An 11,517-nucleotide genomic window follows, 5' to 3' on the forward strand; every position below is an offset into this window, starting at 1 on the left:
GGACGGAGAGTTTAAGTAGGCGGAAGGGCAGAGTCGGGGGGCTCACGAGGGGCCCACACACTAGGGCGGCGCGGGGCCCTCCTTGGCCGCGCCGCCTTAGTGTGTCGCCACCTCGTGGCCCCACTTCGTATCCTCTTCGGTCTTCTGGAAGCTCCGTGGAAAAATAAGACCCTGTGCGTTTATTTCGTCCAATTCCGAGAATATTTCCTGTGTAGGATTTCTGAAACCAAAAACAGCACAAAATAGGAACTGACGCTTCGGCATCTCGTTAATAGGTTAGTGCCGGAAAATGCATATAAATGATGTAAAGTGTGTATAAAACATGTGAGTATTGTCATAAAAGTAGCATGGAACATAAGAAATTATAGATACGTTTGAGACGTATCAAGCATCCCCAAGCTTAGTTCCTACTCGCCCTCGAGTAGGTAAACGATAACAAGGATAATTTCGAAGTGACATGCTATCATAATCTTGATCAATACTATTGTAAAGCATATGAGATGAATGAAGTGATTCGAAGCAATGGTAAAGACAATGACTTAAACAACTGAATCATATAGCAAAGACTTTTCATGAATAGTACTTTCAAGACAAGCATCAATAAGTCTTGCATAAGAGTTAACTCATAAAGCAATAAATTCTTAGTAGAAAGTTTTGAAGCAACACAAAGGAAGATATAAGTTTCAGCGGTTGCTTTTAACTTCAACATGTTTATCTCATGGATGTATATCTCATGGATAATTGTCAACACAAAGTAATATGATGAATGCAAATAAGCAAGTATGTAGGAATCAATGCACATAGTTGACACAAGTGTTTGCTTCTAAGATAGAAGAAGTAGGTAGACTGACTCAACATAAAGTAAAAGAATGGCCCTTCGTAGAGGGAAGCATGGATTACTATTTTTGTGCTAGAGATTTTCATTTTGAAAACATAGAAACAATTTTGTCAACGGTAGTAATAATTCATATGTGTTATGCATAAGATGTCCTATAAGTTGCAAGCCTCATGCATAGAATACCAATAGTGCTCGCACCTTGTCCTAATTAGCTTGGATTTACATGGATTATCATTGCATAAAATATGTTTCAACCAAGTGTCACAAAGGGGTACCTCTATGTCGCCTGTACAAAGGTCCAAGGAGATAGATCGCATTTGATTTCTCGTTTTTGATAAATCTCAACTTAGGACATCCATACCGGGACAACATAGACAACAGATAATGGACTCCTCTTTAATGCATAAGTGATGACCCACAAGTATAGGGGGTGTATCGTAGTACTTTTGATAAATAAGAGTGTCGAACCCAACGAGGAGCAGAAGGTGTTGACAAGCAGTTCGATGAAGGATTCACTGTAAATGCTCACAGACAAGTATTCAGGGGGGGTTTTGATATAGCAGATAAATAAAGTACAAGTAAGTAAAATGCGAGAGTAATAATTGCAGCGAGTGGCCCAATCCTTTTTAGCACAAAGGACAAGCCGGTTTGTTTACTTATAATGACCAAACGTTCTTGAGGACACACGGGAATTTAGTCTAGTGCTTTCGCTTCATATAGCTGATTAATCTTCATTGTTTTGATAAGTGTTGTGTGCGTGAACCTATGCTAATGCACCGCCCTTCCTAGGACTAATACATACTTGTGATTATACCCTTGCAAGCATCCGCAAATACAAGAAAGTAATTAAGATAAATCTAACCACGAGCCTTAAACTGCGAGATCCCGCTATCCCTCCCGCATCGATATACCAACGGGGGTTCGGGTTTCGTCACTCCGGCAACCCCACAATTAACAAACGAATACAAGATGTATTCCCCTAGGCCCATAATGGTGAAGTATCATGTAGTCGACGTTCACATGACACCACTAGAAGAATAACACCACAACTTAAATATCAAACCATTGAATATTACTCAACATAGTTCACTACTAACATTTAGACTTCACCCATGTCCTCAAGAACTAAACGAACTACTCACGAGACATCATATGGAACATGATCAGAGGTGATATGATGATGAATAACAATCTGAACATAAACCTTGGTTCAATGGTTTCACTCAATAGCATCAATAACAAGGAGTAATCAATACCGGGAGAGTTTCCCCTACCAAACAATCAAGATTCAACCCTAGATGTTACGGCGGTGACGAGGTGCAGCGGTGGAGATGGCGGTGATGATGATGGAGATGATGGTGATGATGATCCCAATGATGTCCAGCTCGATGACGGTGACGATGGCGTTGATTTCCCCCTCCGGGAGGGAATTTCCCCGGCGGATTTCAGCCTGCCGGAGAGCTCTTTTCTCTCTGGTGTTTTTCGCCCCGCAGCGGCGGCTGTGTCTCCTCACGATTATTCTCTGGAGCTTAGGTTTTCGGGGCGAAGAAATACGCGAAAGAGAGGCGACCGAAGGGGGCTGTGGGCCCCCTCCCCACTAGGCGGCGCGGCCAGGGCAGGGCCCGCGCCGGCCTATGGGGGGCCATGGCGGCCCTCCTCGGTCCCTCCTTTTGGCTGGCCTCGTCTTCTGGAAAAATAAGATCTTCAGTGTAATTGCCGTCAATTGTTGATCTTCCGAAATATTGCATTCTGACGGTGCTTTTTCCAGCAGAATCCTGACTCCGGTGGATGATCCTCCAATAATCATGAAACATGCAAAATAGATGAAATAACATAAGTATCACCTCTAAATATGAAATATATCAATGAATAACAGTAAATTATGATATAAAATAGTGATGCAAAATGGACGTATCAACTCCCCCAAGCTTAGACTTCGCTTGTCCCCAAGCAAAACTGAACTCAGTAAACAAGACCACATGTTTATGGAGTGAAAAGTTGATAAATAAAATACGGACAAGAAGCATCATATTAATTCACACAAGACATTCTAGTGAACAACTTCCTCATATGATTCAACTTGAAACAAGTAAAAGGAAATCACAAATAAAGGTGCATAGGAAATCATAATTGGTGATGGCAAACTTCGTTCTTGGTCAAAGAACGAGTTAACGGATTGTACTTATCTATTGAGCAGCGCTCTTATATTAAAGCTTATAGCAAAACTTGCATACTCAATCATAATAATCCCCTCATAATCATCGATAACCTTCAAAGCTATATTCATTCAGATAAAACTTGTACTGAACAAGGAAGAATAAAAGGCATGATTAAGTAGATCACAGTATAAATTGTTTGATCACAACAACTCAATTGGTTGCTTAAGATAGAGGGAAATAGGTTTACTGACTCAACATAAAGTAAAAGATAGGCCCTTCGTAGAGGGAAGCAAGGATTAAATCATGTGCTAGAGCTTTTTAAGTTTTGAAATCATATAGAGAGCATAAAAGTAAAGTTTGAGAGGTGTTTGTTGTTGTCAACGAATGGTAGTGGGTACTCTAACCTCCTTGCCAAACAGACTTCCAAAGAGCGGCTCCCATGAAGGATGTTATCTCTACCAGCAAGGTAGATCATCCCCCTTCTCTTTTGTTTACACATGTACTTTAGTTTATTTAAGGATGACACTCCTCCCAACCTTTGCTTTCTCAAGCCATGGCTAACCGAATCCTCGGGTGCCTTCCAACATTTCACATACCATGGGGGAGTGTCTATTGCAAAATTAAGTTGCTTACTGATGAATCAGAGCAAAACATGTGAAGAGGATTATTAATGAGAGTTAATTAATTGGGGCTGGGAACCCCGTTGCCAGCTCTTTTTGCAAAATTATAGGATAAGTGGATGAAGCCACTAGTCCATTATGAAAGTTGCTCAACAAGATTGAAAGATAAAACACCACATACTTCCTCATGAGCTATAAAACATTGACACAAATAAGAGGTAATAACTTTTGAATTGTTTAAAGGTAGCACATGAAGTATTTACTTGGAATGGCAGGGGAATACCACATAGTAGGTAGTTATGGTGGACACTGATGGCATAGGTTTGGTTTAAGGGTTTGGATGCACGAGAAGCATTCCCTCTCGGTACAGAGTCTTTGGCTAGCAAGGTTGATTAGCAAGCATAAGAGTTGAGGGAAGCAAACAAACATACATGTGATAGAAACAATCATGCATCTTCCTTGTAAGCACAAACAATTTTAACTTCATAATACTAAGCTAGGAACTAACAAGAAAGAAAGATAATGAAATAACTTATCTACATGTATTTCCTCTTTTCTACTTAAAACTCAAAGTGTTGTTGCTATTGACCAATGCTAAGTTTGCCAAAACCAAATAGATTTACCCAATGCTCCCAAAGTGATACCAATACTAACAACAAGATCAATCATATAATAGAAATTGCAAACTAAAATAAGATGTGCAATATGTAAATGATAAAACTTCACATTAATATTCCATAACGATAACTCACACCAAGGGATACATAGATAACCAACTAAAAGAGAGATACTTCCATACTGCAACACATCTCATATGATAACTTCCCTACTCATGATATGACACTACTTGATAGTAAAAAAAAGATAAAAGATAGTGATGATGTGATACCGCGGCACCCCCCCCAAGCTTGGAACAAACCAAGGGGGTGCCAATACCGATGATGAATTACTCCTTCGGCGGTGGTGATGAATTCTTGATAAGCTTCTCAACAAGATCCTTTAGCTCATCAATCTTGTACATGAGGTTGCGGATCATCTCCGAATTGTGCTCGACGCGATTAAGAAGTATATCCGACGGCGAGTCCCAACTCTTAGAGTTGTTTCCCCACTCTTCAGCTTCAGGCTTCATCCTTCCTGCAGTGTTAGAACGATCTATATACCAACTGCTAGGCAATACTGTCTTGGGAATCCTTTCAATTTGACTATTGTAAATTAGAGTGCGGAAGGGGTTGTAGGTGCCTGGAGGAGATGTCCTTGGAGCTAGGAAGTGACGTGGAACTTTTCCCCCGGTGCGAATTCGCGCGCTCTTCTTGGGGTTAGAAGGATCTTCCACCACTCCAATGCTTGCGACGATGACATGCGGGTATGCACGCGAGTCTTCCTCCACTTCTTCTTCATCTTCGCTCTCAACTTCTTCTTTGAACTCAGGGCCTTGAATATCTTCCTCAAAAGGCTCTTTGTCCTTGTTGTTGGAGACCATGGTGCGTCTAGATCAAAAACAGATCCTGGCAGAAAACAGCTCGAAACAAAACACGACGAGTGAATGTACTAGGACGTCGCCTAGAGGGGGGGGGGGGTGAATAGGCGGTGTATAAAAACTTCTACTTGAGAGCTAAACTAGGCGGAATAAAACTACTTATGTGTTTACTAGTTTAGCTCAAGGCCTATCAACTAGGGATTTGCCTAAGTGCTCCAACAACCTATGCTAGCATGATGAGCAACAAGGTGATAACAAGATAGGCATAGCATCAAGCATGATAGATATGACAATGTAAAGCGCATAGGTAAAGGATCTCGGGTTGAGAAGTAACCGGTGCACGAGGAGACGACGATGTATCCCGAAGTTCACACCCAAGGGTGCTACGTCTCCGTTGGAGCGGTGTGGAGGCACGAGGCACTCCAAGAAGCCAACTAGGGCCACCGTATTCTCCTCGAGCCTTTCCACCAAAGGAAAGCCTCGATCCACTAAGGGACCCTTGAGGGTGGTCACCGAACCCGTACAAGCTTGGGCAAACTCCCAAGTATCAAGCTTGAGGCAACTCCACAACACGGAGGCTCTCAAGTACAAGGCCACTAAAGGCTCCAACACGCCACACCGGCGGCAAGGCCACCAAGACACCAACTCCACCAAGGATGCTATGCGCCACACGAGGCTAACACACTCCACCAAGGAAACCAACTCCACCAAGGAAACACTACCACTAAGGCAAGAACACCACTAAGGTAACAAGGCCACTAAGGCAAGAACACCACTAAGGTAACATGCCCTCTACGAGATCGAATCCCCGGAGAGAACCCAAACCGATGCACCTAATGCAATGGCTAAGAACACCACTAGGATGCCCAAGTTCTTCTCTCCCAAATTCCAACAAAGCTAGAAGAAGCTATTGGGGGAATAAGGGAGGAAGAACATGTTGGAGATATGCCCAAGAGGCAATAATAAAAGTGGTTATTATATATCTTTATGTTTATGATAAATGTTTATATACCATGCTATAATTGTATTAACCGAAACATTGATACATGTGTGATATGTAAACAACAAAGAGTCCCTAGTATGCCTCTTAACTAGCTTGTTGATTAATAGATGATTAGTTTCATAATCATGAACATTGGATGTTATTAATAACAAGGTTATATCATTATATGAATGATGTAATGGACACACCCAATTAAGCGTAGCATAAGACCACGTCATTAAGTTATTTGCTATAAGCTTTCGATACATAGTTACCTAGTCCTTATGACCATGAGATCATGTAAATCACTTATACCGGAAAGGTTCTTTGATTACATCAAACGCCACTGCGTAAATGGGTGGTTATAAAGGTGGGATTCAGTATCCGGAAAGTATGAGTTGAGGCATATGGATCAATAGTGGGATTTGTCCATCCCGATGACGGATAGATATACTCTGGGCCCTCTCGGTGGAATGTCGTCTAATGTCTTGCAAGCATATGAGTAAGTTCATAAGAGACCACTGATGTCTACGTTCCCCCTCCTTTCCTGTAGACAGTGTTGGGCCTCCAAGAGCAGAGGTTTGTAGAACAGCAGCAAGTTTCCCTTAAGTGGATACCCAAGGTTTATCGAACTCAGGGAGGAAGAGGTCAAAGATATCCCTCTCATGCAACCCTGCAACCACAAAGCAAGAAGTCTCTTGTGTCCCCAACACACCTAATAGGTGCACTAGTTCGGCGAAGAGATAGTGAAATACAGGTGGTATGAATAAGTATGAGCAGTAGCAACGGTGCCCGAAAAGTGCTTGGCGCGTAGTTGATGGTGGTGGTATTGCGAGCAGTAGTAACGCAATGAAAACGATGAAACAAGCAGTAGTAACTCAGCAGTATTTAGGAACAAGGCCTAGGGATTACACTTTCACTAGTGGACACTCTCAACATTGATCACATAACGGAATAGATAAATGCATACTCTACACTTTTGTTGGATGATGAACACATTGCGTAGGATTACACGAACCCTCAATGCCGGAGTTAACAAGCTCCACAATAATGCTCATGTTTAAGTAACCTTTAGTGTAAGATAGATCAACGCTACTAAACCAAGTACTAGCATAGCATGCACACTGTCACCTTCATTCATATGTAGGAGGAATAGATCACATCAATATATCATAGCAATAGTTAACTTCGCAATCTACAAGAGATCATGATCATAGCATAAACCAAGTACTAACACGGTGCACGCACTGTCACCTTTGCACACATGCATGAGGAATAAACTACTTTAATAACAAATCACTAGAGTAGCACATGGATAAATTGTGATACAAAACATGCTGCAATCTTAAAGAGATATAAATAAGCACCTCACTATGCCATTCAACGAGTGAATAAGTATTCTGTGAAATCTAGCCTAAGAGACCCACACGGTGCACACACTCGTCACCTTTACACACGTGGGACGAGGAGTCTCCGGAGATCACATAAGTAAAACTCACTTGACTAGCATAATGACATCTAGATTACAAGCATCATCATATGAATCTCAATCATGTAAGGCAGCTCATGAGATTATTGTATTGAAGCACATAGGAGAGAGATGAACCACATAGCTACCGGTACAGCCCCGAGCCTCGATGGAGAACTACTCCCTCCTCATGGGAGCAGCAGCGGTGATGGAGATGGCGGTGGAGATGGCAGCGGTGTCGATGGAGAAGCCTTCCGGGGCACTTCCCCGCTCCGGCAGGGTGCCGGAACGGAGACTCCTGTCCCCCGGATCTTGGCTTCGCGATGGCGGCGGCTCCGGCAGGTTTACGTGGGTTTCGTCAATTGGTATCGGGTTTTCTGATCCAGGGGCTTCTTATAGGCGAAGAGGCGGCGCCGGGGGTCGAAGGGCTGGCCAAACCCTAGGGGGCGCGGGCCCCCTAGGCCGCGCCAGGGTATGGTGTGGTGGGCCTGTGCCCCCTCTCGGTCCCTCTCGTGTGTTCCGGATGCTTCGGGGATTCTAAGATCTTTGGCGTTGATTTCGTCCGATTCCGAGAATATTTCGTTACTAGGATTTCTGAAACCAAAAACAGCAGAAAACGAGAACCGGCACTTCGGCATCTTGTTAATAGGTTAGTTCCAGAAAATGCACGAATATGACATAAAGTGTGCATAAAACATGTAGATAACATCAATAATGTGGCATGGAACACAAGAAATTATCGATACGTTGGAGACGTATCGGCATCCCTAAGCTTAGTTCTCGCTCGTCCCGAGCGAGTAAAACGATAACAAAGATAATTTCCGGAGTGACATGCCATCATAATCTTGATCATACTATTTGTAAAGCATATGTAGTGAATGCAGCGATCAAAACAATGGTAATGACATGAGTAAACAAGCTGAATCATATAGCAAAGACTTTTCATGAATAGCACTTCAAGACAAGCATCAATAAGTCTTGCATAAGAGTTAACTCATAAAGCAATAATTCAAAGTAAAGGTATTGAAGCAACACAAAAGAAGATTAAGTTTCAGCGGTTGCTTTCAACTTGTAACATGTATATCTCATGGATAATTGTCAATGCAAAGCAATATAACAAATGCAATATGCAAATATGTAAAAATCAATGCACAGTTCACACAAGTGTTTGCTTCTTGAGATGGAGAGAAATAGGTGAACTGACTCATCAATGAAAGTAAAAGAATGGTCCTCCATAGAGGAAAAGCATCGATTGCTATATTTGTGCTAGAGCTTTGATTTTGAAAACATGAAACAATTTTGTCAACGGTAGTAATAAAGCATATGCATCATGTAAATTATATCTTATAAGTTGCAAGCCTCATGCATAGTGTACCAATAGTGCCCGCACCTTGTCCTAATTAGCTTGGACTACCTGGATTATCACCGCAATACATATGCTTTAACCAAGTTTCACAAAGGGGTACCTCTATGCCGCTCTGTACAAAGGTCTAAGGAGAAAGCTCGCATTTGGATTTCTCGCTTTTGATTATTCTCAACTTAGACATCCATACCGGGACAACATAGACAACGAGATAATGGACTCCTCTTTTAATGCTTTAAGCATTTGACAACAATTAATTCTTTTCTCATTAGAGACTTGAGGATATTTGTCCAAAACTGAAACTTCCACCATGAATCATGGCTTTAGTTAGCGGCCCAATGTTCTTCTCTCACAATATGCATGCTCAAACCATTCAACTCAGTGTAGATCGCCCTTACTTCCGACAAGACGAACATGCATAGCAACTCACATGAAATTCAACAATGAGTTGATGGCGTTCCCCGAGTAAACATGGTTATCGCACAACAAGCAACTTAATAAGAGATAAAGTGCATAATTACATATTCAATACCACAATAGTTTTTAAGCTATTTGTCCCATGAGCTATATATTGCAAAGGTGAATGATGGAATTTTAAAGGTAGCACTCAAGCAATTTACTTTGGAATGGCGGAAAAATACCATGTAGTAGGTAGGTATGGTGGACACAAATGGCATAGTGGTTGGCTCAAGTATTTTGGATGCATGAGAAGTATTCCCTCTCGATACAAGGTTTAGGCTAGCAAGGCTTATTTGAAACAAACACAAGGATGAACTGGTGCAGCAAAACTCACATAAAAGACATATTGAAAACATTATAAGACTCTACACCGTCTTCCTTGTTGTTCAAAACTCAATACTAGAAATTATCTAGACTTTAGAGAGACCAATTATGCAAACCAAATTTTAGCATGCTCTATGTATTCTTCACTAATAGGTGCAAAGTATATGATGCAAGAGCTTAAACATGAGCACAACAATTGCCAAGTATCACATTACCCAAGACATTATAGCAATTACTACATGTATCATTTTCCAATTCCAACCATATAACAATTTAACGAAGAGGAAACTTCGCCATGAATACACATGTGTTCATATGAACCAGCGGAGCGTGTCTCTCTCCCACACAAGCATGATGTAATCCAATTTATTCAAACAAAAACAAAAACAAAAGCACACAGACGCTCCAAGTAAAGCACATAAGATGTGACCGAATAAAAATATAGTTTCAAGAGAAGGAACCCGATAATTTATCGATGAAGAAGGGGATGCCTTGAGCATCCCCAAGCTTAGACACTTGAGTCTTCTTGATATATGCAGGGATGAACCACCGGGGCATCCCCAAGCTTAGACTTTTCACTCTTCTTGATCGTAGTATATCATCCTCCTCTCTTGACCCTTGAAAACTTCCTCCACACCAAACTCGAAACAACTCATTAGAGGGTTAGTGGACAATAAAAATTAACATGTTCAGATGTGACACAATCATTCTTAACACTTCTGGACATTGCATAAAGCTACTGGACATTAATGGATCAAAGAAATTCATCCAACATAGCAAAAGAGGCAATACGAAATAAAAGGCAGAATCTGTCAAAACAGAACAGTCCATAAAGATGGATTTTATTAGGCCACCAGACTTGCTCAAATGAAAATGCTCAAATTGAATGAAAGTTGCGTACATATCTGAGGATCACTCACGTAAATTGGCATAATTTTCTGAGTTACCTACGAGAGAATTAGACCCAGACTCATGACAGCAAAGAAATCTGTTTCGCGCAGTAATCCAAATCTAGTACTTACTTTACTATCAAAGACTTTACTTGGCACAACAAAACACAAAACTAAGATAAGGAGAGGTTGCTACAGTAGTAAACAACTTCCAAGACACAAATATAAAACAAAGTACTGTAGCAAAATAACACATGGGTTATCTCCCAAGAAGTTCTTTCTTTTTAGCCATTAAGATGGGCTCAGCGAGTTTTAATGATGCACTCGCAAGAAATAGTAGTTGAAGCAAAAGAGAGCATCAAGAGGCAAATTCAAAACACATTTAAGTCTAACATGCTTCCTATGCATAGGAATCTTGTAAATAAACAAGTTCATGAAGAGCAAAGTAACAAGCATAGGAAGATAAAACAAGTATAGCTTCAAAAATTTCAGCACATAGAGAGGCATTTTAGTAACATGAAAATTTCTACAACCATATTTTCCTCTCCCATAATAACTTTCAGTAGCATCATGAGCAAACTCAACAATATAACTATCACATAAAGCATTCTTATCATGAGTCTCATGCATAAAATTATTACTCTCCACATAAGCATAATCAATTTTATTAGTTGTAGTGGGAGCAAATTCAACAAAGTAGCTATCATTATTATTCTCATCAAGTGTAGGAGGCATAGTATAATCACAATAAAATTTACTCTCCATAGTAGGTTGTATCAAAGGACCACTATCATAATTAGGAGGCAAAGTATCATCAAAGAAAATTTTCTCCTCAATGCTTGGGGGACTAAAAAGATCATGAAAACCAGCTTCCCCAAGCTTAGAACTTTCTATATCATTATCAACAATGGTGTTCAAAGCGTTCATACTAATATTA

This window comes from Lolium rigidum, chromosome 1, assembly GCF_022539505.1.
Source record: "Lolium rigidum isolate FL_2022 chromosome 1, APGP_CSIRO_Lrig_0.1, whole genome shotgun sequence".
Classification (NCBI taxonomy): Eukaryota; Viridiplantae; Streptophyta; class Magnoliopsida; order Poales; family Poaceae; genus Lolium; species Lolium rigidum.